Raw genomic sequence first — 8,546 nt, 5'->3', positions numbered from 1 at the left:
TGACGCTGGCCCGCAAAGGCAGCCTGTCAGAGCTGGCAGGAAGCACACAGAAACCCTTGTTTGCCAAGGCTAGTGGCCTCTCTGGAGGCTCCAGAGAGCAAATTAAGTAAATATTCATTTACTGATTTCTTAAACATTTTTTGAGCAACTACTATGGTGCTAAACATTTTTTGAACAACTACTATGGTGCTATCTACTAGGCAGTGAGGGCACAAAAGTAAATAAAACAAACTTCTAAGGAGCTTTCTTCAAACACAGGGTTCTGACTACATGCAAAGTGCTGGAGTGGTTACAAAAATAAATAAAATTAGGGCCAGGCGCGGTGGCTCACGCCTGTAATCCTAGCATTCTGGGAAGCTGAGGTGGGCAGATTGCTCAAGGTCAGGAATTCGAAACCAGCCTGAGCAAGAGCGAGACCCCGTCTCTACTAAAAAATAGAAAGAAATTAATTGGCCAACTAAAAATATATAGAAAAAATTAGTCAGGCATGATGGCACATGCCTATAGTCCCAGCTACTCGGGAGGCTGAGGCAGTAGGATTGCTTGAGCCCAGGAGTTTGAGGTTGCTGTGAGCTAGGCTGACACCACAGCACTCTAGCCTGGGCAACAGAGTGAGACTCTGTCTCTAAATAAATAAATAAAACTAGATTACTGTACTCCCAAGGAGTCACAATCCGTCCACTCACCCACTCATTCAGCATTTGCTTACTGAGTGCACCGTGCCAAGTGCTAAAGTTGTAATGATGACATTGGGACACTCCAGCGTGGAGAGTAAAAATAGTAAATAATGGAGAGCTGGCACACAGTACAGGGCAGGAGTAGTAATAAAGTACAAAGTGAAACGGAAGATAGGGGAAGGAGATGTTTGTTGCAGTGAGGGTCTGGGAAGGCCTCTAGGGCTAAGTGGGATTTCAATGAAATGTTGAAGAAAGGACATAACTATCACAGGTGGCAGGGGTGGGCAGATCTGGGAAATCCAAGGGAAAAGAACACCAAAAGCATAGAGATGTTTATGTTACAGCAAGTGGTCGGTGTGACTGTAGTTCAACGGGTAGAAGCCAGGTGTTGTAGGAGATAAGTTCAGCTGAGATTGAATTTGGATAGGCTTGAAGCATTTTCCCCTGAAGGCAGTGGAGAGCCACTGATGGTATCCAAACTGAGGAGTAGTAGTACCACATCTGTGTTTAGATCTGTAGCTGTGGCAATGTGGAGAATTTAGAGAACGGATTTAGGGAGTGCAATTAGGGGAGCAACAGTGGAGGTTTGAACTTCAGTAGTGTAAAGAAAGAGTTATGATTGGGTTAACTCATTCATGCCCTTATTTGTACACCAACATGTCTATTAAATGCAAAACCTTGTGCTGATTGAAGGTAGGGTAGGACAGACAGGGAGGAAACAAAGAAAAACAAAACCCAGTTTATGTCCTCAAGGATTTGAAATCAAGTGAGAAACATAGACCAGTAAAACCCTACCGTACTCTTCCCTTAACTTCTGTGACGTGATGCTCTTCTTGGTTTCCCCGCCTGTATCCCCGTGCCCTTCTAGCTCCTGTAGGAGTTATCTTCTGCCTGTGTTTTCTAGGAGTTGCTCCAGGGCCTGGACTCTCTCCTCTCCCCATGCCACAGGATATCCCAAGATGACTCCATATTCCCCATGACTTCAAACATCAACTATATGATGACTGCCAAATCTATCTCCAATTTCAACCTCTCTCTCGAATCATGGAGCTGTTTATGCAAAAACTCCACTGAACATCTCAACTGGTTGCCCCCTGGCACCTCCAACTCAATTCATCCAAATGAGACTCATTGTCATTCCTTTTTACCTCCCCCTAAACCTGTGTCTACACTTGTACCCCCATCTCAATGCATAACCATCAGCCTCCAATCACTGCCAAAGCCAGAAACCAGGGCAGCATCAGTGCCTCATCTCTTGCACGGTTCATCCAATCTATCACCAAGCTCTACCCAGTCAACATCTTAGGTCTTCTCCTCAGTGACTACCTTAACTTAGGCCACTGGTCTCCATGGCTCTGGTTTTACTTTTTCAATCTATGCTCCATACTACACCAGAAAAAATCAAAATGCAGATCTCATACCACACCCTTGATTAAAAACTCTTTAATGGCTCCTCATTTTTCTACAGTTTAATCATGGCCTATACTTTTGTGACAACTCTTCAGCTTGGTTGTAAGGTACTCCATTGTATGGATGTACCATAATTTATTTAATTAGTCCTCTAGTGATAGATGTTTGAGTTATTTCTAAATTTCTGCTACTATAAACAATGCTATAGTTGATAATTTTGTATGTAGTTTACTTTGCATGTGTGCAAGTATATTGGATCAGAAATTATATGCATTTGTAATTTTGACAATTATTGACAAATTACAGTTCTACCAGCAACATGAGAGGGCTTATTTCCCCACAACCATGCCAAGGGTATATTGTCAAATATTGGGATTTTTTGCCAATCTATAAGAGAAAAATTATATCTAAATGTAGTTTCAATTTTCTTGTGTTAGTTTGAGTATTTTTTCATATGTTTAAGACTCATTTATCATTCCTTTTCTGTTAACCATCCCATTTTCCTATTGGATTTTTGTTCTTTTTCATATTGATTTGTAGAAATTTTGTATATATTAAGCAAATTAGTCCCTTTGTCTATGATACAAGTTACAAATTTTCCCCCAGTTTGCCATTTGTCTTTGTTTATGGTGTTTTTTGCTCTGCAGAAATTATAGATTTTTATGTTGACAGGATTTGTCTTTTTTTATGCTGTGAGAAATTTTGTGCTGTTCTGAAAACTACTTTCTCCACTATGACATTATAAATTTATGGTTGTATTCTTTTACATTTATTTAAACACAATTGATTCATATGGATTTATTTTAGTATAAGAACAAAAATGGAGATACCACATTATTTTGTTCCAAGTAGCTACACAATATCTCAATACTACTTATTGTATAATCCATCTTTTCACTACTGACAATGCCATCTCTATCATATACTAAAATTTTTAACATCTTGGGTCTATTTCTGGGCTATTTTGATCAAATTGCCTATGCATGTGTTAGTGTTCCCTGAATGTTACTATTTTAGTTTTAACCTTTTAATGGTTTAATATCTGGTAAAGCTATTCCCCTTGCATTAACCTTCTTTTTCAAAATGTTCATGGCCATTCTTGATGCAAAAATTTCCATATGAATTTTATATTCAGGTTATGTTGTCTTTGTATTTTTATTAGATTTGTGTTAAATTCATAGATTTTTATGCAGAGCTGACATTTTTATGATAGTGAATCTTTCTACCCCAAAATAGAGTATGCCTTTCATTTATTCACGCCTCCTCTTGTGTCTTTTGGTAGCACTTTAGTTTGGGGCACCTAGACCTAACATATTTACTTGTTAGGATTACTCTTGGTAAGCTTACTTTGTTGTTGCTGTTATAAATGATAAATTTTATTTCATTATACTTTCTAATTGGCTAATATTTATTGTTTTGTTTTAGAGTCAGGGTCATGCTCTGTTGCCATGGCTAGAATGCAGTGGGTTCATCATAGCTCATGGCAACTTCGAATTCCTGGGCTCAAGCAATCTTCCCACCTCATCCTCCCAAAGTGCTAGGATTATAGGCATGATCCACCACATCCGACCTGTCCATTTTTTTTCTATATTAATTTTTACCCATTTTGCCAAAATACCTTATTTCTACTAGTTTTTCAGTAAATGTCCTTGGATTTTCCAGGTAGGCTATCATCAATATTTTAACTCTTCTAGTTTTTGTATCTCATTTCTTTCTTTTCTCTATTTACATAAGCCAGGACTTCCAAAACAATGCTAAATAAAAATAGTCACAAGGGCCATCCTTGTCACACACCTAATTAATGGGAATAATCTAGGTTTCTTCATTGTATGATTCTGGCTTTTGGAGTGAGATGTATAAATTGTGTCATGTTTAAAAGAGTTGGATGTTTTACAAAGTTTTGTCTGTGATTCTCTAAGTTGGAGACTGATATTTCAGAAAGTTTCAGTCTATGTACAAGACTCACCCTTTGCAGATGGTTTCTGTTCTCTTAGAGAAAAAAACAGTATATAGATAACAAGTAAAGTATAGGTAGAGTTAAAATGCATTGTGAATCCAAAGGTAACTTTGTACTGGTCAACAACCATATTAAACTTAATTGCCTAACAAGACAAAGTACTTGAGCCAACAGCAGAAAAATCCTGTGTCCTCTTACTGGATCCCTGGAGCTAACAGCCCTGGATGAGAGGGCAACTGGTCCTGCTCTAGTGGACAGGAGTGGGGAGGGACTGGGTTATCAAAGTATAGATCTTAGACTCAGACCACCTGGCAGGAGACACTGATACCCAACCACTAAGAACAGTAAAAACAGCTAACGTTTTTCAAACAATTGCTATATACTATATACCTGTTTAAGTAGTAAATGATTAACTCCTCAGAAACATCCTATGAAGTGGGTATTATTATTTCTTCACAGGTGAAACTGAAGCACAGAAGTGTAACTTGCTCAAGGTCACAAACTGATATGTGATAGAGACAGTTTAGAACCAGGCAGTTTGACTCCAGAGCCTGTGTTCTTAAAACCACTATGCTCTAATCCCCCAGAAGGAGCAGGGGACCCTGACCAAAGATCCAGGAGAAGGAACCATAAATATGGTTCCATGAATGTGGATCCACTGTAAGCCACATCTATCCCAGGGAACAAGGGCCTAACTATGAAAGAATACTCTAGAGCCAGTGATGGCTAATTATAATAACTCTAGAGGCTAGATGATTGGTACCACTGCTAACTTTTCTTTTCATCCACACTCTTCTTTTTGTTTCTTTTGTGGCTCCTCTTCCTTTACCTTACTTTATTTTTTATTTTTTTTTGAGACAGAGTCTCACTCTGTTTCCCAGGCTAGAGTGAATGCCGTGGCATCAGCCTAGCTCACAGCAGCCTCAAACTCCTGGGCTTAAGCAATCCTGCTGCCTCAGCCTCCCGAGTAGCTGGGACTACAGGCATGCGCCACCATGCCCAGCTAATTTTTTCTATATATATTAGTTGGCCAATTAATTTCTTTCTATTTATAGTAGGGATGGGATCTCATTCTTGCTCAGGCTGGTTTCGAACTCCTGACCTCGAGCAATCCGCCCGCTTCGGCCTCCCAGAGTGCTAGGATTACAGGTGTGAACCACCTCGCCCGGCCCTGTACCTTAAATGCTGGTGTGCCCATGTGGTGGTCCTGGACCTTCCTCATCCTTTGTCTACACTCTCTCCCATAATATTCACATCCAGCTCTTCTTGATAATGACTCCCTAATGTATATCTCCTCTTACCTGACCCAACTAGCATGTCCGCCTCTTCACTAAACACCTCCACCAAGATACCTTACAGGTGGTACCTCAAATTTAACATATCTAAAACAGAACTCTTTGTTTCTGCCCCTATACAAACCTGCTCTTCCACAGACTTCTTCTTTGCAGTTAATTTATTTAAGATACTTATTCAACAAATATTTATTAAGCACCTCTTACAGCAACGAACAAAACAGACAAAAACCCCTGCCCTCACAGAGCTTATATCCTACTGCTGGGGACATACAATAAACAGGAAAAATAAGTAAATTACATTATACATTAGAAGAGAATAAGGGTTAAGGAGAAAAAGCCAGGAAGAGTTACGGAGTACAGGGGATAGGGACTGAAATTTTTAAGGGCAAGTGAGAGGAGCAAGAGATGAGATCAGAGAGGTAACAGGGGCTGGACCATGAAACTTTATTCTGAGGAAGATGGAGGTCTTTGAATCAAGGCAGGACATGAGTAGATTTCCACTTTAATAGGAATGCCTCGGCTGCTGTGAATAAACTGAAAGAAGGACAGTGAGGATGAAACCTGGGAGACCAGTTAGGGAACTCCTACAGTAGTCCAGGTAAGAGATGAAGGATGATGGGGAACTGGATGAGGAGACAGTGGAAAAGTTGGTAAGACAAGACCAGATTCTAAATATATTCTGGAGGGGCTCAATCACACTCCCAGTTTCTTAGGCCAAAAATCTAGGTCTCATCCTTGATTCTTCCCTTTACTTATATCCTATATTCAATCCATCAGCAAGTCCTCATGGCTCTATTCCAAAATACATTGAAATCACTGTTTCTGTCCATTTGCACTACCCCTACAACCCAGCTAAATCGCCTGAGTTTACCTCACGTGGACTGCTGCAATAGCCTCTTGCCTGATTTCTCTGCTTCCTCTTTTGCCTCCCACAATCCATTCTTCACAAGCAGCCAGAGGAATCATTTAAAAAATTAAATCATATGATAGGATGCCCTTGCTTGTAATTCTTTAAGAGCTTTCCAATGCAGTAAGAATAAAGGCCAAAATCCATACTGTGAACTGTAAGGGCTGATGTGATCTGCCTCTTTATGACATTTCTGTTCTAATCTCCTTCCCTCTTTTTCTTGATCACCTTGCTTGGGCCACACTGGGCTTCTTCCCGTTCCTCAAACTCACCAAACTTCTTCCTGCTTCAGAGCTGCAGCTGTCCCCTCTAACTGGGTCATCTTACCCCAACTCTTCAAAAGAAATGGTCCCTTTATCAACCGTCAAATCTCAGCTCAATTGTCACCTCTTCAAAGACAGCCCTGATAATTCATCTAGTATAGACACTAGTGTGCTAAATATATTAGAAAACTCACAATCTCAGGCAAGAAATCCTGCATCCATAATGGTGCCCAGGTCTCTTTTTATCCAATATTAGAGAGGATTGAGGAGCAAAGAGGAAGTTTGAGTCTCCATGCTCCAGAAAAAAGATGGTGGAAGATGGGTGAGCAAAGCTTTGACCACCACTTTTCCTAGTGACAGTAGATCTTGGGGTAGGGAAGTACCTTAGGCAGCTGGGAGCCAGGAATTTTCCTCTCTCCTGTCTCACTCAAGAAGTTGTGTATTAACCTATTTACTTTACTCATTATAAAATATGGGCCATGTATAGAAAAACTGGAAAATGATAAAGGAAAAATTACTGTTCCTACCACTTGGACATAAAATATATTAATATTTTGGTACATTTCCTTCAATTGCCTTTTCCTTTGTATGTTGTTAATAATAATTATCAATTTATACTTCATATATTAGTAATATTACTATTTTCTATATAATTACTTTTTATAAAGATTATTTTATTGGTTGTCTGATATTCTCAAAAGATTACATCATAATATATTTAACCAAATGCCTGTTAAAAAAAAAGAAAATTCAATCTTTCATGGGAGATAAAATAGGTACATACTCAAAGCAAGTCTACAGTACAGTAAATGAGGTGAGGACTCTTAAAGGAGAGGGCTAGCATATACAGTCAGGGCCAGAATGGCCAGTCGCTTACTTGACACCTGAAATCCCTTGCAATATCCAAGTGATGTGTACTTGACACTTTTTTTTAAGATGCTGTCCTAGCTGCTGGACAGCTTTGGAACTGGATTTTTCTTATTCTGAGCTGAAATATGTTTTTCTAAAGAAACAAATAGAACCACTCTTTTAGAGGACAGTCTTCCTTCCTTCCTTCCTTCCTTCCTTCCTTCCTTCCTTCCTTCCTTCCTTCCTTCCTTCCTTCCTTCCTCCCTCCCTCCCTCCCTCCTTCCCTTCCTTCCTTCCTCCCTTCCTTCCTTCTTTCTTTCTTTTTTGAGACAGAGTCTCACTCATTGCCCAGGCTAGAGTGCAGTGTCATCAGCCTAGCTCACAGCAACCTCAAACTCCTGGGCTCAAGCAATTCTCCTGCCTCAGCCTCCAGAGTAGCTGGGACTACAGGCATGTGCCACCATGCCCCACTAATTTTTTTCTATATATATATTTTTTAGTTAGCCAATTAATTTCTTTCTATTTATAGTAGAGATGGGGTCTTGGTCTTGCTCAAGCTGGTCTTGAACTCCTGACCTTGAGCGATCCGCCCGCCTCGGCCTCCCAGAATGCTAGGATTACAGGCGTGAGCCACCGCGCCGGGCCTGAGACTCTGTCTTAAAAAAAAAAAAAACGTGGTCCACGATACTTTGCTTCTCAGACGGTAACCTCCCTGCCACTTCTGTAAGCCACATCTCCCCGGCTAGAGCGAGCTCCTCAACATTATCTCCCTGCCTCGTGCCTAGCACAGGACCTGACAGAGTAGTTTCTCTAAAACCGCTGGCAGAATCAAACAATGCATAATTGGTCCTAGGAAGCCCTCAAAGACTCCTATACCTCGTGGGAATTCAGAAACCGAAATCCAGTCTGCTGCCCCGCCCCACCCCACTCCTCTCCACCCTACCCTGCCCTCGGTTCCGCCCCGCCCGGCGTCGCCTCAGCTCGCCCAATTTGGTCTCGCCCCAAGTCTCGCCTTTCCCTTTAAACGCTCCCTCGAGCAGGGTAACCTCTCCGGTGCCTATAATCCCTTATGTTTCCATATGTGCTGTCCGAATTGGGAAAGCTTTTGCTTTCGGCTATCAACAGAATAGTGACACCTTCAGCGCCACGGCCACACCTCCAAGTCAGTTCCCAGGACGAGCCGGAAGA

This window comes from Microcebus murinus, chromosome 10 (assembly GCF_040939455.1).
Source record: "Microcebus murinus isolate Inina chromosome 10, M.murinus_Inina_mat1.0, whole genome shotgun sequence".
In the NCBI taxonomy this organism is placed as follows: Eukaryota; Metazoa; Chordata; class Mammalia; order Primates; family Cheirogaleidae; genus Microcebus; species Microcebus murinus.
Note: the sequence above shows the minus strand (reverse complement) of the source record.